This window comes from Macrobrachium rosenbergii, chromosome 12 (genome assembly GCF_040412425.1).
Source record: "Macrobrachium rosenbergii isolate ZJJX-2024 chromosome 12, ASM4041242v1, whole genome shotgun sequence".
In the NCBI taxonomy this organism is placed as follows: domain Eukaryota; kingdom Metazoa; phylum Arthropoda; class Malacostraca; order Decapoda; family Palaemonidae; genus Macrobrachium; species Macrobrachium rosenbergii.
In genome coordinates this window covers 22773001-22798000 of record NC_089752.1, presented here as the reverse complement: position 1 = coordinate 22798000, position 25000 = coordinate 22773001, and positions in this window count along the sequence as shown.

Here is a 25000-nt window from a genome sequence, read left to right as displayed (position 1 = left end):
GAGAGAGAGAGAGAGAGAGAGAGAGAGTCCTGAAAGGAAAATTATGTGGACGTCACTAATAAGTATTTATCCTCTGTTTACTATAATCTCTTGCCGCAAGAATTTTACAAGTATAAAAATAAAATAAAGTGCCAACAAAACTGCATAGAAGAGTAGACAATGGGCTTGCAACGAAAATTATTTATGTACAAAGTGAACTGGAAGAAAGGTAAGTAGAGGGAGGACAAGCTTTGTCGGTAAGAAATAGAGAGAGATCAGAGAAAATTAAAACTGGAAAACATAAACTTTCGATATTATTATCAGGGAGATGTAATTTCTCCTCATGCGTGGTACAGACAGGCGAATACAGCACGTTCAAGTATTTCATGAGTGAGATTATACCATTATTGAGGAAATGTGGTATAGGAGCGAATCACAGGCATGAATTAGAGATGAACATACAAAGGTTATCAGTATGGGAGGTTGTATTGGCGAGCGAGGCATCAGTGGAACCCTTGAAAGATTGAAAGCATGTGCTCCACAGAGGCTGACAGCTTTGAATTGGATGTCTGGGAACGTAAGTGGGTATATCGCTTTGCCTTTAGAATAATGACGACTTCAGTGAAGGAGAAAACAGACAGGTTATTAAATTCCTAGGAAGACGAAGAGAAATTTTGTTTTCGTAAGAAACACTAAAGGTGTGGAAAGTGTTAGAAGAGCGTAGTATGGTCTCTTCAAAGGTTCTGGTAAGAGTGTAGTTGAGAATGATTTAACTAATTTACTGAGTAACCTGAGAGAGAGCTCGAATGAATAAAAACTGGGATGATGATGTCGAATGGTGTGGAGATAAGACAGAAATGAAACTTAAGAAGGATGCTCTCGTGTTTTATTCAAGTCTTGAAGCAGTAATTCGAATAACGGGCGTAAAACTATTCTGACTCGATAGTGGAGCGTGAATGAGATGGGAATTATTGTTTACATAATCCTTATATACACAATATGCTGTTAATTGAAGAAAGACACCTAAATTCAACTCAAGAAATAGTGCCATAGTAGAAAATAGTATCATATGATTTTTTTAATAAAAAAGCTATAATGGTAAACAATGAGCACAGAAAGGAGCTACAAGTTTCAGTTATCCATAAAATTACAAAGTAAATATACAAAACTTTGGCATTATTTACTTTCAATTCTAAGTAGAAACGTTGAAATGTGGAATGTAAATAATATACCTAAGGATGAGATTTATTATGCATTAAAATATGCATCTTATATAAGATCAACAATAGCAATGTTAAATATACCCTTGAGAATATTATAGCAATAACAATTCAGAGATAAAACGAAAGAAGTTTTACTAAACGAAATGTTAAATCAGGTCTATAGTTTTGCCTTGTGAATGAGTTACTTAAATACTAAACTAGAGAGGACCTAGCCAATAACAGCCATATAGGTATTGAATATCGTACAAAATCTTCACACGGATGAAGACGATTTTATTCCCTATATCAAAAGAAAATTTTTCATCTATTTGACCACTGATACAACTAAAAATTATTTGACCAAAAGCTTAAATAGTTTTTTAGAAATACTTCAAAATAAAGGTCAAAAAAAGGACGTAAGAAAATTCCCTATACATCTCTTTACAGACTATTTATGTAATCCTTCTATTTGCACTACTGGTTTTTTAGATTTCTGTAAAAGAAAACTATTGAGATGGCGTTGTCTGTCCGTCCGCACTTTTTCTGTCCGCCCTCAGATCTTAAAAACTACTAAGGCTATAGGGCTGCAAATTGGTATGTTGATCATCCACCCTCCAATCATCAAACATATCAATTTGCAGCCCCCTAGCCTCGGTAGTTTTTATTTTATTTAAGGTTAAATTTAGTCATAATCGTGTGTCCGGCAACGACATAGGACAGGCCATCACCGGGCCGTGATTAAAATCTGATGGGCCGCTGCTCATACAGCATTATACCGAGACCACCGAAAGATATATGTTTTCGGTGGCGTTGATTATAAGCTGTACAGAAAACTCGATTGCGCCGAAGTTTCTTCGGCGCATGTTTTATTTGTTTCTCTCAGTCACTTTTTTGGTCCATTTTAATCTTATTGTCTGGAATACTTCCATTATCCTCTGGTTGTGGAAAACGCTAAGTATTTGCCTTCACTGGCAACGAAAAAGTCACGTGTCATTGGCTTCATAAGAAAACTGAATGAAGCACTCGTTTATAAAATTATTATTGCTCAATGGAACCAAATTTGAAAAAAAAAAGTTTCAATTTTTCATTTGATTCTCTCTCTCTCTCTCTCTCTCTCTCTCTCTCTCTCTCTCTCTCTCTCTCTCTCGGTTACATAGTTAGTTTATTCCATTAAATTCAGTCCCTCACCAATGGAACCAGTTTAAAAAAAAAAGTTTTAATTTTTCATTTGATCCTCTCTCTCTCTCTCTCTCTCTCTCTCTCTCTCTCTCTCTCTCTCTCTCTGTTATATACCACCCACGCACTAGGTTGCGTCAGCAATGCCTCTATGTTGGCACTGGTGAAAGAGGGGGAGCGCCCATGACTAATTAGTGCCAGGGCATTAAGCCAGTGCCAACAAATTCACAAGTCTTACGTTAGATTTGGTTGTTTCCGATTTCATGACTTCCACATTTAATAACATTTGATATTATTTACGATTTGACGAATTTATAAACCATTTTTCTTAATATTTAAGCCAATATTTACACTGACACCCAGACTGTAATCTTCCTCTTTCGACATTACATAAAATATTGGCATTCAAACCAGTGTTTATCCGCTTCCTCGCCGCTTTTCTAACAAAATCTTTAGGTTGTAGCACCTTTAGAGAAAATAATTTTAAAAAATACGACGAACTTTCTCAGGTTCCTGCTCTCGTCTTGAAAGAAATATAGGAATTAAAGTTATGAGAAAAGATACTAAAACTGACTACCTCGTTTACTAGAAGACCGGAAGGGAGATGAGGGAAGTGGCCCAGATTCCAAACCTCAGGCTAGACTGCACTTGAAAGTGTTGTCGCCTACTTTTTCTCGGGCAGTGAAGAATCCGGCTATGTGAACCTCTCGAACGAGCTCATTTACCATGAAATCAACAATTCACTGTATTTTCCCTAAATATTGGATAAATTATCCGGACAAATCATATAAAGTTCCTTAATCTTGAATATTTTAGTCCTTTATACAACATTACGCAATACGCTGACAAAGCGACCTTGATGAAATGTCACTAATCATCTCTAGCTCCCTACCCAAGATGATTTTCTCATTGGCTCTCCAATTTTTTGCAGCAAACTCCATGAGTACTCTTCATGTGGTACTTGTATCACAGCCTCTCTCTCTCTCTCTCTCTCTCTCTCTCTCTCTCTCTCTCTCTCTCTCTCTCTCTCTCTCTCTCTCTCTCTCTCTCTCTCTCTCTCTCTCTCTCTCTCTCTCTGTAAGGGGTCTTGTAGCTGCAAGATGCTTCTCCTGCTGACTATGAAGCTCGGCCCTGGAAGCGTTGTTTATTTGGAGGCGGTAAGTAGGTGCCATAACCTCTTAATTTCTGGTCACTGACATAAACATAAAGTGTGTAAAACTGTTAAAAAATCATTCGCGCTTGATTTTTTCTTAGATTACCGAAAACCTCAGACGTCTTTCTTGATAACCCTTCAAGGAATTATCCCTTCCCATTCCACAGATCATGTCACTTGACAAGGAGCAATTATGACGACCTGCTGATTATGACTTCACTTTTATTACCTCACGAACAAACGGTTAGGATTCCAGCAAAACCTAATTTCTCAAGTTTGCATCAAAGGGCTCAGTTGTTTATGAAAACCCCTTTCATCCTGCCACCAAAGGCTCCCTTTTTCCTGTTATTCATCGGCGAAGTGATGCTGCTCTTTGCAACCAATTCTTCCTCCTCCTCTTACAGTCCACAGTCAGATATAAATGCCAACAGGTAATCAATGACGATCTGAGCGGCATGTCTCATAAGAGCCCTGCAGAATCAGTGCTATTTCTTGTTTGCCGGCCAATTTTCTTTCCCTTTTCCTTTAGAGTACTTTTACGGACTTTCCTTTGACGCATGGAACTCCCCCTCGAACATTCATTCCCTGTTTCGACGCAGCACAACGGTTTCGAAAGGAAAACCAAATATGAAACTGAGAATTGTTTTGAAATACTTTCTTGCTACACTAAAGCAGTTTTCTTATCTTAATGTGATGCATGCTCACTGCTGCTTAGAAGGTATCATTTTTCTAATACTCCTTTTGCTTTCTCGGTAAGATCAAAGGTTTAACACCACACTCCAACAGTCTTTGAATACCTGTCTTCACTCTCATAGAAGATAAATTTCGGACATGTCATTTTTACACTGTGTATGCCACACATTCTCTCCCTGTCTCTGTCTCTCTCTCTCTGATACACACACACATACATACATACATACATACACACACACACACACACACGCACACACACACACACACACACACATATATATATATATATATATATATATATATATAGTATATATATATATATATATATATATATATATATGTTAATCAACACGCGTAATCAGTCATTACGTAATGACTGAAATTTCAGTCATCACTGCAATGCAATTAGGGACATTTGATCCCAGGAGCTAGTACTAAACATATGAAAATATTTGACCCCAGGACTAGTACTAAACCGGCGAAACAGTGGGGTGACTCACTGTTTCGCCGTGTTTAGTACTAGCTCCCTGGGGATCAAATGTCCCCTAAGTGTATTACGTGATGACTGAAATTCAGTGGGCCGCGTAATGACTGATTACATAATTGACTGTAACACACACATATATATATAATATATATATATATATATATATATATATATATATATATATATATATATATATATATATATATATATATATATATATATTATGCATCTCTCTCTCTCTCTCTCTCTCTCTCTCTCTCTCTCTCTCTCTCTCTCTCTCTCTCTCTCTCTGTGAGTGCGCTAGAAAATAAAAATATGCCTGTCATTCGATTCTTACACTAAGCGTTCCAGTATTCTCTCCTCTTTAAATTATATTTAAGTAAACACTCTTTTAGCCTTAAGTTCAAAAAGTCCCTTTCCTTCTTGAAGGGTCATTTACTCCTCCCTTTTGCTCTGCAAAGAAGTCTGGTCAGGGCTCTATTGTTCAAACCTTATTTTCTCAGATAAGAAAAGTACGAAGGGACTATTTTATTTTCCCCTGCAGACAACAGAAGCTAATTCACCCTCATTTCCTTTATTCTAAAGATACACAGATAAAAAGACTCTTAGAATTTTTACAAGAATTGCCCCTAGAGAGAAAAGCAGTTTATTCCTCGTTGCTCTCCTTCCTTCTAAAATCGTGAGAGATATTTTCCTAAGTTGTCGCTTGGCAGTTTTCAAAAGGCATCCGTAGTGATTTAAGCCAGACTATATCAAAGTTATCAAAGTTATAAAATATTCAACAAGGAAGCTATTACATTTTACCAACGCAGTTTACACAGGTGGTTTATTCCATTAAATTCAGTTACTCAGCAATTTTAGTATGGAAGCAAAATTCATGTACAAATCCAGTTCATCTTTATGAAGTCTGCGCAGGGTAATCATTTTTGCTTCAACACAAAAATTTTCCCTCAAATGTCCATTTTTAGAGGAAATTAAAGATGCACAGGCGGGCTCATTAAACGAAAGGAAAGTAAGTCGGAGAACCCAGTCCTCCCACAAGGTTGATGCCATCTCGATAAACTCAGGTGTGCATTAGCCAATGCATAATCCAAGACAAAGTATATAAGCGCATGCGTGGCCTGACAGGTATTCTAAAAATAGTACAGCGAGAGAGAGAGAGAGAGAGAGAGAGAGAGAGAGAGAGAGAGAGAGAGGAGAATGGTGTTTTCAAGTCCTGGTTTCTGTAAAATATGCATATTCACTTTGAAGCGTGTCGCTACAGACAGTTAGAGAGAGAGAGAGAGAGAGAGGAGAGAGAGAGAGAGAGAGAGAGAGAGAGAGAGAGAGAATGGTGTGATTCAAGTCTTCTTGCAATCATTGTAACAAATATAATGAAATCATTTACTGTTGTCGTTACTAAAAAGATGAGAGAGAAGAGAGTAGAGAGAGAGAGAGAGAGAGAGAGAGAGAGAGAGAGAGAGAGAGAGAGAGAGAGAGGTGTTTTAAGTCTTCTTGCAATTATTGTTAAAAAGATTATTTCTTCAAGCTGATTAAAGATTAGAGAGAGAGAGAGAGAGAGAGAGAGAGAGAGAGACCTAGTTTTCAAGAAAGAAAGGGGACAGGCAGACAGACCAAGAGAGAATGGAGTGCTATGTCTTTGCCTGATAACTTCAGTAAAAATGCTATTGATTCCTCTTACTTGTCAGCATAGAGAAGGGATGGGAAAATGAGAGAGAGAGAGAGAGAGAGAGAGAGAGAGAGAGAGAGAGAGAGAGAGAGAGTTATCTTATAAAAACGTCTTAATCTAAATTGCTTTCTCGTGCCATAGGCACTTGCAAAATGCAATCTCCAGAAGAAAATAAATTAACAACAATTACTCTTTTACGTTTCTTTGCAATATATGTTTTAAATAGTGTTTGTTGAATGAACTACTGAATATTTATTTTTGAAACAGAAACAAAAGTAATCTCAATTAAGTACAAGACAGAGAGAATACCCTATCAGGTATTGACTGCATGACAAAACATGAAGCTTTGAAATTGAAAATAAAAGCTCTTCAGCTAATTTCAATTTGAAAAAAACGCCATGATACTTTAAAAAGGTATCATTTTGCGTCAGTATTACAACACAAACCCAAACAGCTCGAATCTATTTAAGAAACTGAAATGAAACGGCTGGGCTTATTTACCAGCGTCAGAGATAAAAACCTCCATCAACCGGCCGATTAACCTCAGTCTCGCAATGCAGTGGCCAAATTCCTTAAGGGATCATGAAAGTCCAACCAAGATAGCAAACCCGATACCAGGAATAACCGAGACCGAGCCAAAAGCTGCTGGTAATTAGAAACAAGTACAAAGATGACTTTTTCCAAAGATAATATACAAAAACACAAATAAATGAAATACTGTCAAATAGTGATCAAATACAACAATACCAATTGTTTCTTGTCTGATGACTAAAAGATAAACACAACCAAGTTCTCGTGAATGACAAAAATACATAATACAATTACAAAGAGTATTTAGCATTAATTTATGATTAACATACTTCAAGGACAAGGATTAACCCCACCCAATGTTTATGGAATTGGGTTACCAAGAATCAAAGTCTACTTCACTTCCCCTTGGGTATTTGTTTGCCACATGTACAAAAAACTTTGCCTGTCACTGTTAAAACTGAAAGAGGTTTGCTGGTGAAAAAAATACTTAGCCACCAAGGCAAGATATACTTGTAGTGTGCGTGTGCGAGAGAGAGAGAGAGAGAGAGAGAGAGAGAGAGAGAGAGAGAGAGAGAGAGAGAGAGAGAGAGAGAGAGAGAGAGAATTTTACCAACACGACTGAAAAATTTTTTATAAAAACCATTATGGATGGATTAGTGGGCTAGATGTTTGTGTGTGTGTGTGTGTGTGTGTGTGTGTGTGAGAGAGAGAGAGAGAGAGAGAGAGAGAGAGAGAGATATTATATTACGTTCACATAAGTGACAAAGTTTATATAACATGCTTAACGCAGAGTATGTGTGTCTGAATGTGTGTATGCGTGTGTATGTGTGTTAGGATGACATGGGTAAATTGAGAGAGAGAGAGAAAAAATGACATTTTGTTAGCATCAGCGATTCATTTAAAATGCACCCTGTGTAGCTGTTCAGAGTTTTAAATAAATTCGTTTAAAAACAACTATTTAATCATGCTTCAATAATCCTTTTGAATGGAGAATTCACATCTAAAAGAAATTTCAAGAAAGCAAGCGACTATGTGGAAAGCCCAGAATTTATTGCTACCAAGAAGTAATAGATAAAGGTCAAAGCTTCCTTCTTACATAGTGCCTGGGACCTCTTACTGCAAATATTTACGATGTGTAAACATTTTCAATGGACGCCGCCGAAAGAGACAAAATGCCTTTCAATTAAAATATTTTCTTTAATCGGTTCAAAGATCCTGCAAACCAATGGCACCTAATCAGTTTGAAACGCGGGCAATTTTACATTCAGTTTAGTGTGAAGAAACTGAGTCAGTGTTAAGCTAGTATCTTAAAGCTATGAGCTTGCCAAAAATATAAATGCCATGAGTACTGCAACGCCATCTTTAGCCGGCAAACATAATTTTAATCTAATAAGTTAAAAAAATCAAAACACTTATATTTGCAAAGGTTGTGAAAGGTAATTGAGTTTAACCATTCACTAAATATTTAACGGTTTTATTCGGCTAATGTAATAAAATTTAATGACATAAATCTAACTAAAAATGTTCCAAGAAATATTATATACAAATATACAATTTAGGATAAAAGCACAGAGAAAAAAAGCGTAAATTCATTAACAATATTAATTTTCTAGAACCACGATTAAGCAAAACAAGTCTGCTAATCCGAGACGAAATCACATCTAAGCCTCTCGGCTTAAAAACAAATTACGTGAGCAAGATAAGCCCAGAGCCAAGTGGATGCTGAACAAATTCGAGTGCCTGGGTAAACTAAGATTCATTTTCCAAACCTATTACCAGCACGTGATAGGCTGTGTACTTTAAACAATTACTTTTTGAAGAATTTTGTTAATTTTTTTTCTTTATTTCCATATCACCCTCTCTAATAGACTTCTGATTCATACCATCTACGAAGTTACATCAAGTTGTATAGGGTCTATCGAAGCCATAAACTCAATATTTCTTTTGACATTTATTTAAAAACCATACTTGTACTACCCCAGTGACCCCCAAAACGAATTCTGATGCCAAATACCATGATTATTGTGTCTAACAGAAAATAAATAGTGTTTGCGTACCTTAATGAAGCATGTTATATCCTCAAGTCACTACATCAAGAATAAAATATTTCCTATGAAGAATTGTAACTCACAATCCGCAAACCATTAAGAAGAGTCCAAAAACCTCGTTTCTGTCATTCGCCCAGTATAGTTAAATCTTTGGCACCGTTCACGAAGTTGAATGCATCGGTTTTTCCCCACCGTCTCACCGTTAATTTACAGGAAATGACGCTGTCGAATTGTTGCCTTTTTCATGACCCAGATAATTAAACCTTGAAAATACCAAATGGTCGCAAGTCGGTCGTTTGAAGATAAAAAATAATCATGTGGAAATTTTTCCCTTCAAGCAATTTGGACATTCACCTTGAACAGAATGTCAGAGGTTATCTGGTAAATATGATAAAGATGTCCAGACGAAAGGTGGGTTGATAATAATAATAATAATAATAATAATAATAATAATAATAATAATAATAATAATAATAATAATAATAATAATAATAATAATAATAATATAAACTACCAGATAAAGCGCGGTGAAGCAATGATGAGAATATTGATAGGCAGGAACATATTTGTCATATGTTTGAAAACAAATATGAAAAACGAGTAATAATAATAATAATAATAATAATAATAATAATAATAATAATAATAATAATAATAATAAACTATATCTATTTCATAAAGAACAGGAAAGATACACTCTACGGACATTCTACTCCATGTTTCAATATCCCCAGGTCTACATCGTTTCAAATAATACGAATAAATTCAAAATAAAGATCTTAATCCCATGCTGAGATAAAGCAAGCCTTATCGGCGCAAACAACAACGGCTATAATCTTTATCATCTACGTTCATCATACTTCACTTTAAGTCAGGAAATATATAAAGCTTAACTTGAACAACGATTAGTCTCACCAAGTTGCAGAAATGGATACACGGAAATATGATTCATATCATCAGCTAAAAAGATTGGAAAATAAATATTATGAATTACAAGATGGCGTAATGCTTAAGTAATTTTGTACAGTGTTGTAGGAGCAACGTCGTCTATACTTTGACATTTTTGGTAATGCAATGGATATGCTGAGTCTAGTGACCCTCCGTTTAGTATCTTAAACATTCATTTGTATCAATATACATACAAGTTTGAACGCCCCTCTCACTTTCTCTCTCAAACACACACACACACACACACACACACACGTACAGTGGTAGACCATTTGGCCACGATGAATTCGGTTTGCAAGTGATATTTGTATCTTAATATGTGTGAGTATTAAAAAAAAAATGTTTGTGTCAGAGGGGTGATTCCAAAAGGTGTTGAGCTTATCATAAACCTGCGATTTTCAGCAAGTCTTTAGGGATGCAGGTGGTAGTCACTGGTGGCTACCTAATAAAGCCTTTTAAATAAACTACGTTAGTTAAATTCTAAGTTTTAAATAAACCACACATACATACACATATACACAATACTCACAATGCACACACACACATTAGAACACATAATAATATCATTATATAAGAGAGTATATATATATATATATATATATATATATATATATATATATATATATATATATATATATATATAATATGTATGTGTGTATAAAGAAACATCAGCTATTAAAGTTTAAATCCCCTTATGGATATGGTATTATATATGCAAATAAAAACTTTGAAAGCCCTGTCCTTCAAATTTACGTATAAAGGGAGTCCATTTGACAAATCCACAATTATTTCTATTTCGTTTCACCAGAAAACATTGAACTATGATTGAATAATTATCTATCATATGAAGATATCTTTCAAAAAAGATTAATTAAACGCAAAATGTCTCGTTTGCTGAAGGCTATATTTTTCCTTAGTCAAATAACGTTACTTTTGTTGTTTCATTCATTTTGTTCTCTTTGGCTATTACCATTCTTGCACTGCGGTCACTCCTCAGTTATCAATAGAGCATTTCCTTGCATTTTACAATTGTTATGCAATAAATACTCAGCTGCAGTTAATATGCTTTTAATATTGTAGTCCCGAAATACCGAAATTTCCTTGTAAGCTGCATTATTCATTCATTAACAAGATATAATTTCACACAATCCTCCATCATTTTTTCCCTTATCAGTTGCCAATCGCACTATTGTGTTCAGCTAAATGATCAAAGCTTTGTCTTTTCCATCTAATATTAACAAACAGTCGCTTTTATAGCCTTCCTAAATTTGAAACCATTTATTTTGTTGAATTCCTTAATTAAACTTTTTGTTTGGCTCTTCATATATCAACTTTTATCTTTATTGAAGTCATAACTCTATTATTTTATCAAATTGTTATTTACCTTCAAAAGCTATAAGTGAAAAGTTTATTCTAAGTTTAAGTGTTTAAAGTTGTACGTTGTAGACTAAAGAATATATCATGTACAGTAACACCACAGTATGATTTAGGTCTGTTGCTAAAATTACACCCTACACTGACCACAGCATCAGAAGTATAGGAGCCATCAATACAGAAATAACACAGTAAAAAGTAACAGAAAAGAGGGGAAAAAAGTCCATCCACCGGGAATAAAAGAAACAAACGCCGCTGATTTTTTTCCCGTCTCATTAGCATTTACACACAAACCAAAACCTGAAAAAAAAGAAAAACGAATGGCTGTTAAAAAGTAGTGGCTGGGCAACACGACAATCAGGGCTGCATTCGAGCGCGCTTTTATTGACGGTGATTGGCCTTTATCACCCTTAATGACCGTCATTTACTGCCATGGGAATAACAGCGTTATTGTCAATAACCCGGAATTATGCCGACTTAAGTACCTCATGAACGATAAAGACTAAGGCAAGGGAGGGACACGTATTCTATGAAAAGAATAATTACAGTTACGTAAGCGTGTTAAGTTTCATAAAACTAGTTCGAAGTTTTATTTTAAATAGCTACTGGAAATGTACAAACTCCGCAAACAAAGTGTCTCATAATAAAACAATGCAGGTAATGGCTAGACTAAACCAAATATCTGAGTTCATGCCCCGAACAAAATACATTAATCAGTATTCTCACAGTGCTCCTGTAAACTGAGTCCGAGATATTTTTTTTTTCTTTCATCTAAAGCTCATTCGTTTTACAGAAATGCAAGATATTTTATTCTTTGCACATTGAAATGTAGGAAGTGTGTGTCTGCATACTTGCCTTAAATGACAGATAAAATCCTACGAAAAAGGCAATGGAAATAAAATATGAGATCCCCGTGCAGGAATGAATTTACTTTTGTGGCAAAACAAAATATATAAGAACTATCCACATCTGGTACCATTAAATAATCAAAAAGCAACAAACAGGACGAGAATAATATATAAACATAAGCCTGTAAGTAAGCGGTAAAATAACTCCGAAAACGCAAGGGAAGACCAAGAATTCCACAGTATGGAGGTGGATGGAATAAACCGATTGATGACACCAGCGTGGTGACCACACCATTATTTGTGAATATTATGAAGCACAACAAGCGCAATACCTAAGACAGAATTTGAGGAGGCAAAATGACCAAATTAAAATGAAGCGTTAGAGACGGATCTTATGACGAAAGTAAAGTAAACCTACTGAAAGAAAAGAGAAAAAAACCTTCAATCTAACATAATAGCCAGGATATATGAATAGCCTCCCTCGAAATACTGAAGATGAAAATTACGCGCCGACATAAATGAGTAAATGTAAGTGAAGTCTAACAAACAGCAATAAAATTTTAGACTAAAGTAAAGTCAGTTTGACACTCCATACTCAGGAGGTCTTTTTAGTGGAATTACATTGTCCATATTCATGCCCAAGTTTAATTTTCCTGATGGCTCGGTATGTTTTCAGTCACTCCATTTAGATTTTCAACAGAAAACGAGCGCTATCGTATCATGAGACATACTAAAGTAAAAATAGAAATACTATGCTTTGAAAAGCCCATGGAATTCACCTCTTGCTAATAATGCTCCGGTATGAGAGAAATCAGTAAAATTTTATCATTTGTACTAAACACATTTCAAATAATCAGTGAGTAGTTTTTTTATTCCTTATCTTCATTTTCTGATCTAGCTGAACCTTCCTCCTACACAACGCCTACATTATCCGCCGTTTATAGAAAATAAAATACTTGTGATGAAACTATTCTTCATAATGGTCTCCATCTAATTTTGTTTTATTTTACTCTCATCAAACTGTTGGTACTTCCGATTAATAATGTCGATGATGAGGAAAAACTTTTTTTTCACTTAGTCAAAAACAGGAATAATAAAATAGCTTCAGGATAAGAATTAATAGAGAATGCAAAGCTTCAGATTTAAAGCTGAATAAACTGGAAACGTAAATCTCCAGGATTATGACTAAAAACGAAGGATGAAATGCTGAACTTCAGAATTATGATTTGAAAAGAGTAAGAAATAAAGAGCGGGCAGAATACGATCGAAAGGGAAATGCCAAAACTTCAGCATTTAAAATCAAATAAAATGGATAAACGTATAACTTCAGCAAAGCTGGAGAGGCGAACTTACGAAGAGTTTCAGGATTATGCTCTAATAATAAAAGAATCGTAGAACTTCAGAACCGGAATCTAGGAAAAAATTTAGAACTTTAGCATTAATTCCTAAAAACGAAAAGAAATAAAGAGCTTTGGGAGCCTCATCGTACCTCAGAATTTCGTGATACAGAAGCACTGGTGTTGATAGTCTGAAACCCTCTGGCACAGGAGAGTAAGGGGTAATACGGGAGGGCGAGAAGGAGTGGGGGTGTGGGGGAGGGGAGGTGTTTGCTAGGAATGGCTCATTACCACCTGGATTTTCCCATGAGAGCCAGGAGCTGTTTGGTCCTCGTCTGTACCGGGGGTTAGGATACAAAGGTTGCTACTTCAAACACCTCTTACTAATGTTTACGAGGGGCGTTCTCTATTAATCTTCTATTCATATTGAGGCAATTGCAGTTGAAATTATTCTGCATGCATTATGTATGAATAGTTCAATAAAGAGGGGCTTGTCAATTTTTGGATGTAAACATACATACATACATACATACACACATGTTATACATATATATATATATATATATATATATATATATATATATACATACACATACATAATATATATATGATATATATGTATGTATGCATGTATGTGTATATATATATATATATATATATATATATATATATATATATATATATATATATATATATATATATATATATATATATATATATATATATATATATATATATATATATATATATATATATGATCATGCACAAGCAGTATATTAGGTAATGAAAAGACAACCAACAGCACAATGACCCAATGCCAATCATCATTACCAAAAAAAAAACACACATCCTGAAGTTCCTAACGTTCACTGCCCTCCCTTACCCTAACAGCTAACTGATCATGTCAGAGAAACTTTCATTATGACCCACCTGATTTCCCCTTCGCGCTGCTATTCCCCTCGAATACATCGCGCACCCCGTCCCGACACCTATTTTGCGACCCTTTCAGCATTAACCCTCACATTACCCTTTTCCCCTCTTTGCTATTACCCTCGGACAAAACACAGTGCTCCTCTCACCTCGGACAAGTGGTCGCTTCCCTCTCGACACAACCTGCACAAAGCAAAAGCTGTGATTTGACCACGCCGTTTGACTTCGCCAGTGAGGGCGTCGTGTTATCAGAGGGGGATCTCTCTCTCTCTCTCTCTCTCTCTCTCTCTCTCTTGTATTGCAGTGCATGCGGCAATCAAGCCCCTGCGACATACGCGTACATTTGGGGTAGCTCAGAATAAACGCAGATAAACTGTCTGATCTTAAGCGCTAGTTATTTCGTGAGTACGACGTTTTTGGGGGAACTGACATTCCATCTGTATTTTCTTAATATTCGTAGTCATTTTACTAAACAATTCTCTTAAATGTTGGAAGAACATAGTACTTCATTAAGAACAACAACAACAAAAATTATCTTAATTATCGAGATAAACGCACATTAACTATTCTGAAGTTCCAGTTGTTTCATGAATTCTGCTTCTAGAAAGATTTTGGTGTCTGTTTCATTCCCCTGAAATTTGTTCTTTGTTTCTTAAAAGTTATGTTGCACGCTGGAATTATCTGGCAATTTTCTTAACACAACAAACAAGAGTCCGACCAGCAAAAATGTCCTTATCCTTAAAAAAAAAAAAAAAAAGACAAACTCATTTAAGGTGTTTTTTTTTCCAGAAGTTAAATGTTTAACTTTTCATCGTAGGAAAAGATATATAAATTTCCTGGCTTTTAGCGACTGTCAACCTTTAAAACAACTGGAATAAAATGTGGTTACTGTCACGTTTTTCAAGTTCATTCTTGGGTCTAACTTTCCTTCATGAAGCCGTAAATGTATTAAATTTGTATCAGAAATTTACAACAGCTGATGCCGTATATATTTATATTCTTTCATAATGTCCTCTAAGCAATATCTACCACAACTTTTCGAAATACGTAAAAAATGGGGGAAATGTATTATTTTGTGCCTCGTACGATTTATTAAACACAAGATTCATTTAAGAAAGAATTCTGTCAATACCCTCAATAGCCGGACGTTCATAGATCATAAGATAATTGTGTTCAATCTCTCTCTCTCTCTCTCTCTCTAAATTACAGAAACCATTTTCTTTTACCTGGGTGAGTTCAAAGGTTTGTAAGGTACGTGTAAGTGATTAACTTTCGAAAATGTTTAGATAAATAACCAATATTACAGTTGTAGGAAAAAGTACATAAGAAAAATATAGATTTTAAGTCACCTTCGCTCACGAGTATTTCAAAGAAACAACAAAGGTAAGAAGGGACCAATAACAAAATTTGAATTTGTGGATGGTTCATGTCCTCCTTATAAAATTAATCTATATGTTATAGGGATAATACGTTCAGTATAAAATATAAAATGTAAAGTATTTGATAAATAGTTATTATATTTTCCTAGAAACAAAAATGCAGTGATGAAAAACGTCCATCCTTGGGTAGAACCCCAAACTAGAAAGATTGAAGGCCAGTGACGTAATCATTGTGAAAAAAAGATAAGTTTAGAAAATAGAGCTAACAGGGCCTACAAAATGGTCAACGATAAAATACATCTTGGGGGTAACACTTTATGAAAATAATAATAAATTGGTCTTAAAAAGGTAAGCATTTTTAAGACAAGGAGTTAATCATTTATCCAAGTGAATTGTTTGTAGATAGGTCAATCGATCACAATTCCATCACTATCGTCAAGACTATTTGACTAACAAAGTCATTCTTGAATTTAAGATTCAATTCATGCATGAATACCGCTATTACAAAAATGTAAGCTCTTGCTTTGAAGCGGGTACTTAATTCCTACCCCAATTAATTCCATTTAAAAATTTTGAGTTCAAGGAACAGATGGAAAACCGTAGACAAAAATATCATCAAGAATTTCTAATTTCAGACTCCTAAAGATGCGAGGTTAACAAGGAAACATGCCAAGCCATGCAAATTCTGTGCTGGAGACCGTCAGTTCAAAGTTTGCATCTTTATCCAGACTAATGAGCTTTGCCCAAGCTATTAACACAAAGTTTTCACCCAAAAGCAAGAGCAATTCAGATCCGATAATCTCTTCTATAATACCTGACGCAATGCTCAAGAATTTCCCTTAGAAAGATCACGTTATCATGGAGACATATGACTAGCATCATCGAATATCAAGTATGCCATTTCATTCTTATTATTTTGATAATCTCTTCATTTAACCTACCTTAGAGGTATCCTGGTTCAGTTGCATGCTGGATGATAATGTCATAAGTATTAAGACTGCCTACATCTGGTAGGACACCAGCAGCAAGAACAACAACAAAAATAGTGTCAATAAACACCAAAGTTATCAACATCTAGAAGAACAGCAGTAGCAAGAACAAGAAGAACAACAAAAACAAGGCCAAAAGCACCAAGATTATCTACTTGTGAGAAGAGCAACAACATTAAGCAAAACAACAGCAAAAATAATGCCATAATGATTCTAGCCAGTAAAGAGATTTATTGTTACTGATATAATTTTTAGCGTGATGCATGAAGAAGCTTTGCTTCAGCTGTTCTAAATTTAGAACAGCTGAAGCAAAAAGAACAATAACAACACCAGGACAAAAGTAATATCTGTAACAATAAGTATAATACATGAAAGGGAATCGCTTCCCCCGCAAGTCAGAAAACGCGGCAATAAAGAACCTCCTTAAGAAACCTCACAATATTTCTCACAGTAGTCTGTTGTGATGCCAGCTGCTTATCGTCATCAATCAATTTTCCAGCACAGTACGCATGGCTAAATGTAACACGTATGGCACGCTTACAACTTCCAGGAGACAAAACAGCCGCAGGGATAAATAAGAGAAAGTCTTCGCTACAGGAAATAAAAAGGTATTTATTCTCACGCCACGATGACAAGTTTGACGTTATTCGAGTGTTTTTGTGTGTGCCGTCTTTTCAGCCGATTCCTAGTATGAGGATCTAGTTGGCCGAGTTCATTATCATAGGAAATTTGTTGACAGGTAAGTTGGGTTTAGCCGGCATGCGATATCCGATACTACCAGTATTGTCAACAACAAAATTATAATCATAACAAAAATATCCATCCTAAATTATTTCTTTCAGCAGGAAAAAAATATCAATTCTTCATTTCCAAAGAATTTTCCTGATCGAATTTAACATTTATGAATAAGAATATATTTGAAGTCCTCCTATAAGGTATATTAATGTTCTAGCACCTGGATGCAAAATAAAATAGTTGGTCGTGACACGGCTCTCCCTGTTTCGTAAAATCTATCGACTTTCCTGTGGTTAAAGCCAACGTAATTTCTTTCTTCCTTGAACCTGGACATGACAATGGCATTAGTTGCCAGCCATACAGATCCCTACAGCCTGTATATTTCTTAAGTTATGCAATACAGAGCCCATACTGATCCCAAGCAAAGGTGTAAGTTAATCATTTCAAAAAATGACATGAAATTGACCCAAGCTATATGAGACGGGTCATTTCAAAGTGCTTTGATCTGATCACCACCGAAATGAGTAAAATGACACTGATATTAATAAAATGCATTGTATTAAAATAATACTGGAAATATCAAAATTACATTGAAATTCATGAAATGCATTGAAACTTGTTAAATGAAACTGAAATGAGTAAAACGACATTGAAATTAATAAAATGCAATGAAATTATTAAAGCAACACTGAAAATAGTAAAATGACATTGAAATTAATGAAATACATCGAGTCTAGTAATCACTGAAATTAGTCAAATGACATTAAATAAAATGTATTGAAACTAGTAAAATGTCACTGAAATTAGTAAAATGGTATTGAAATTAATAAAATACATTAAAACCAGAAAAATGACACCGAGATTAGTCAAATGACATTGAAATTAATAGTAAAATGTCACTGAAACTAGTAAAACGACACCGAAATTAATAAACTGCATTAAATCTAGTAAAATGACACAAATTAGTAAAAGGCATTCTAGGCGGCAAACAAGATCAAATTACCGTTATTATGAACAACACCCAGTCCGCATAACCTAAGACATTTCAGATCACGGCATTTGAATTTGTATTGGAAATTCCTTAAGGTCTAAGACTTGTTTTATGCAAGAAACCCCAAAAATCAGTGGTTTTGGATTTCCACTGTTTATTATCTTTATTATAAAAATCTTCGTGAGGTTGAGTTTCACAGTGTATACTATGATATTTTCAGTAATTCGGTTCAAAGGTGATATTTTCAATTTATATTCATTTCATGCAATATTTGTAATAAACTCGAGTTAGGCCTGAGGCACAAAAAATGCCTTGAACCTTAATAAAAGTCTCAAGAATTATTTCCATTAACTTAGATGAAGCATCACTCACTCGAGCTCGATGAGCCAATACCAACCAAAGAAATACATAGAAACAATTCAATTCGTCCTACCAAGGATGCCAACTTCAAAGGGAAAGCTCACACCAGAGGTCATGCATGTATAATGACCAAATACCTAGTTTTCATCTCAAAATACCCTAGTACCCTTCTGCATTCTATCAAAAAACTTTCTCTACAAGGGCCCACCTCATTATTTTTTAGTAAAATCCCAATGATAAAAGGAATTAAATGAAGATACGAGTATTCTGATTCCAAATTTATGGCATTTGCCTTTCAGTCTCCCATAACGTTTGCAAATGTGCATTAATAACTCTTTCTGTGATAAGACTTCATTTGAGAAGAGATCCATTTCCGTTGCTTTACCACAAAAAAAAAATTAAAAAAAATAAGTCGTGAAACTTGAAAGGAAAAAATTCTTAGGCTTCAAGAATAATTTTAGACCTTAACAACTGCTCCTATCTTAAGCAGGAAACACTGCAATCTGAAAGCAAAAAAGCAAGATATGCACATACAAAAACAATTGCATATACAACAAGTCCTCCAAGGTGAGAACGTAAATATTCCCTCTATAGAGAAAATATAACTATATTCAGCACGTAGAGGCTTTCCTAAGGATATTTTATTATAGCTATCTCTTGCTCTGGTTTACGGCGCCCATCTTTACGTGGACAAAGAATGAACAACTGTAAACTAGGAACACAAAATAAATATCCGATAAAAATAGTAAATAAACTGCATTTGCTCGGAACACAGATAGAATCCCCTTATTTACAGCGCTCTAGTCGGCAAGGCAATATCGCCTTACGGTGCCAAATCGAACATTTCTCACAATTTTATTATTCTTCGAGCCGATTTGACAGTCTCAGCAAGTCCTGTAAGATCTAAAGCTACGACGCCTGCACATAACCTGCTCACAATCAAGTCATGGGGAATACAGGCAGGCAATTCTCTCTTGCCATCTCAACGTACCAGCCGCCACACCCCCGCCCTCTCTCTCTCTCTCTCTCTCTCTCTCTCTCTCTCTCTCTCTCTCTCTCTCTCTCTCTCGAGCAGCGGGAAAATAGAGATCAGAATCAAGATAAAAGATCTAGGAAGCTAGGGATAAGAAGTCAGGATCCGTGATGATAAGACTTTTGTTATTGCCCAAAAACAGATTTGTAATATATCTTCGTCTATGATTTTCTAAATATATTTCGAGAGTTGGGACTGTTAAGAGATATGGAACAACAGAACTCATCAGACGAACTAAGAGACATCAGCCACTAACTTTCCCTCCAGTTATTCTTCCAACGGGCACGTAGATTAACGACACCGAGAAAATAGTATAGAATTCTTTGTACAGCGTGGTAGTTCTACACATCGGTGTATTGTAGCGGACCTTATTCGCTTTCCACTATTGTTTGATGGTTTATGGAGAGTAATATCTCTCGATAAAAGATTACAAACACTTCCCCCTTTCAGGAGTGTATTCAGTTAAGCCACGATCCAACTCTATTTCCGTGCTATGTTGGGTTAACTGTAGACACACTTGCGCTGGAGAGAAATATATTGATGTGGACTTCCTGATATCTAGATAGGATAAATGGTGAATCGATATTTGACTGATTTTACTATGCTGTAATGGATTTAAAATCAATCCATACTTGATTATTTTTATTACTCTCTCGTTGATTTCTAAAAAAAAAAAAAAGTGCCAGAATGAAGAGGAGTTAAAAGAAATTACTTTTGCTGAAGGGAATGTGCAGTGTTTATTTTTTTTTTTTAGAATTACACAGACACACATACACAAACGCAAGCACGCACGCAAGCACAAACGCACACATACGTAAAAAAAATACGAATCAGTCCAGTTAATAAAAAATTTGTGAAATTAACAAGCATAAACAGACATTTGAACAACGGTGTTATTGTTCTGAAATTTTAGAAAATAGGAACAGCTATTACTGCTATCAAAAAAAAATTATACTGATCAGTTTAGCAACTGTTACTCAATCTCTTTACAGATGAGCGATGTTGGTACTTGATTTTTGTGAATAACTAGTCCCTTATCTCCCAGATTTGCATACCACTGACTCATACTAAAGAGTCTGTGCTGGCACAACACCAGCTTATTCTGTCAGCAGTAAAAGGGTAAGTTATCTTTTACATAACCGTTGACATTCAAAGGTACTTGACGAAGTCTAAAAGACCATCTACAATGAATTTTTCGTTAGCGCGGAAAATTCAGCGTTTTGCTTATCAAGGGAAAGTCTAAAGAACGGACAGACGTGACACCTAGAAGCAAAATATAATTAATTTACGAGATTGTATCTGAAGTAGAAATCCCACAACGAAAGCATTTCAAAACCAACCTTCAGAACTGGATATGATCTTACATTGAATGACAAGTTGGCTTAAGTGGTGTAAAACTGGGATTTGTAACCCGAATCCCCTTAAAATTCTACCAAAACAAAAAGGCGTTAACCGTTGAGACATTCAAGTTTTAAAAAAATTCTTTACACTAATTGTCTTCAGTTACACCCCTCCAAATCGCCAGAGCAAATACTAAACCTGAAGTTCTTTGAATCTTATCATATACAGGAAAAATATTAACGTGGGAACCTGTGCACTGGAGTTGAATGTGAATACCGATTATGATTCATAGAGCATTTCAGAATGAATGGGCGAATTTGAAAACCCATTACCCAAATATAAATCATTCAGTGGGAAATTTTGTGAACGTGGAATTAAAAAAACATATGAATAACAAATGAATACTATGAATACGTATGAATATCGAACTGACAGGTGCGTTGTAAATGATATGCTGTTTTACCATCAAATGAATGAGATCGCTTACTTTTATGCGAAAGAAAATAGTATTTTGAAAAATGTTAAACCACACTCCACAATTCCCTTTACCCAGTCGTGTTTTGAAAGCGCTACAAAAATTTTTGTTTCCACATAATCTCAAAAAAAAAAAGAGGAATATGAAAACTTATGGAATTATGCATTATACGGGAAAAACACTAGGTATATGAGGACAACTAGAAGTACGGTATATGTAAAATATTATTTCACTGAAAAACAAACAAATTAAATATTTATCAGGTATATGAGACAAATTTCACACTTTTCATATTATACGCTTAACAAAACCCACTGAATAAATATTTTTTTGTTTGTTTTTGTTTTTGAAATACCAAATGTAGCACTGAAGCTTCCTCGCTAATGCTGTTCAGTCACTTTCAATACGAATTCCTTCTTATACGTTGAAGTTAAAATCATTTCACCTTCACATTCACAAATGAATGAGTCTTACATTGTAGAAAGGCGTGACAGCTCGCAAACATACATACATCATACATATACATACATACATATATGTGTGTGTGTTTGTGTATGTGTGTAGAATCTACTGGTCACTTTTTACCAGATACATATGAAATTGTAATCGCCACAATGCTCTCTTGTCTTTCACGAATTCTTCGCGCATTTTGGATATGCTTGTCATTACAAAGCCTTAAGGTCCAAATGCAAGAAATATGAAGAAATTCTGATGCCCGGTAGCGGTAGCTGGAGACGAACCCGGGTCCATTAATCAGTACCTCGTTCTGATTAGCGGACCCAGGTTCGTTTCCCGCTGCAAGCATCAGAATTTCTTCATATTTCTTGCACTTGGATCTTAAGGCTTTGTAGTGACAAGCATATCCACCGCGAATAATTCGAGAAAGTTAAGAGGGCATTGTAGCTATTACAATTACACACACACACGCACACACACACACCACACACACACACACACACACACACACACACACACACATATATATATATATATATATATATATATATATATATATATATATATATATATATATATATTATATATATATATATATATACATATATAAACTAACACGCCATTTCCCCTTGTCGGAGTAAGTAATAATTAGATTAAACGTCATTAGAAATGACAAAGGCTGTAATGGCAAACAACTCGTTTCCACGAACTCCAACAATGACTGGAGACTGGAGACTCGCTTCGACGGAATGTCCTTTCTAACACCAATGGACGGTTATTCTTTGACGCCAAGATCAAATCAAATGATTACAAACACAACTGCCAATAACATCATTGTTGCATGTGTCCTAGTTATTTTCTAGAGATGTTCAGAAAACTTGGTAAATACTCACTAAAATAAAATAAGCTTAAGGAAAAATAAGGATCTGGAGGTGTGTGGTAATTCAGTTGCCGTTGTTAGAGGGTTCGCTTGCACTGTCGGTGCTAATTTATCAAAAGAAAATAATGGAAATCTGGGAAAAACCAAGTTGTGCAAAATAAAGAAAGAACATAAACAGGATTCTCATTCCTTCATAAAAGAACTACTAATGCAAGTCAGTCATATACTACTAGAATAAGGAAAAGCTACACAAGATCTTTTCTAAAATAGTAAAACTAGCCATGGTAGGTTGATCTAGTATATAGGATATAACAAAGATTTTCATGTAAAGGATTTCATTAAAACGTCTCTGTATGACAAGGAAAAAACCGAAATTCGTTATCTCTTCAAAACTCGAAAATCGTCTAAAACAGAATCCAAGCAACGACGTTCAAACTGAATCTAGACAGAAAGAGTTTGTGTGTGTCTTAAACCCCTGGCCCAATCTTTTAGGACCAATTTAGGGAATCTCATCCCGGGCAATAATTCTCCTCCTGATCCCTTAAAAGAACGAGGCTTCTCTTTTTAACTGCCTCCTTAATCCCCGGACTTCAAAACACTGGGGATCCTAAGCGCACATCTCCTAAATGCGACTGAGTACGACATCATATCCGAAATGATGATAATCTCTATGACGGCTCTCCACAAGGCAAAGCAGTTTCGAGGCGCGGCTCTGACGACAGTCTATGGCGCTTATATGAGCGCTTTACGAAAGCAATGGGAATGCAATTTTCTTCTCAGTTATATTACTAGGATTTAATATTGATGAATTGTAGCTAAGTGGGGGAAACTGCATTCTTTTTTAAGCAGTCACTAGTAAGAAATTACTTTTCGGCACTTTATGTATATGTATATATATATATATATATATAGTGTGTGTGTGTGTGTGCGCGCGCTTTTGTGTGCGTGTGTGTGTGCGCATTTGTGTGTGTGTGTACTTAACATATCTTCATCTCGAATGATGGAATATTTAATATCATTCCATTGCAAGAGAGAGAGAGAGAGAGAGAGAGAGAGAGAGAGAGAGAGAGACCCCGAAAACCCTTTACTCTGTGCCTCGGAAACGAAGAGAAGAGCGAATCGCGTTTATAACAAGCTCCGAAAGTGGTTACAAAAGAGCATTCAGCAAAAGCATTTGGAGTCTTCAGTGCGAGAAAAATAAGCTGGAAATCTTTTGTGCCGAGACTTCATACGAAAGTAAGGAGCTCTGAAAGCTCCCCGTAATTCTGTTTTGAAATATTTCGGGGGCGAAATCCCGGTGCATTTCTCTCGCTTAATTGCTTCAAGATTTTCCGACATCATGGGAATTACCAGATCGATCATGCCGCCTGATAACTATCACGAAAAATGATAAAAAATCACATGACTTGGAATGTTGAAACCAAATCTAAATTTATCTGTGGTTCACAGGAATGTTATAATATTTAAACCAAAATTGAGTGCCACATATATGATACTTATTTAAACCAAAATAAAATCTGTCGAGGTCCGCATGGCTAAACATATTTAAACCATATAATTTATCAAGGTTCACATAACTGAGCATATTTAAACAATACAGTTTATCCAGGTTCACATGACGAAATATATTTAACAACAAAATTTATCGAGGTACATATGACTAAGCAAGTTTAAACAAACCAAAATATCGAGGTTCACAAGAAATGAATACATTTCACCCAGAATTAGGAATATCGAGGCCCACATAAACTTAAAAACACTTGAACTATTATAATATTTGTCATATTTAAAACATACTCAGATTCACTGATGTCCATGTAACCTGAAACGTTCATATTCTACACAAGTCTACTTATGCTGGTCCGCTGGTATAGTGGTTAGTGTCGTGGCATGCCACTCAGATGTCGCGGGTTCGCGTCTCCCCAAGGGCGATGAAAAACCACTGGCTCTGTATCATGATCAGTTACTGTTGCAGTGTGAGGTCTG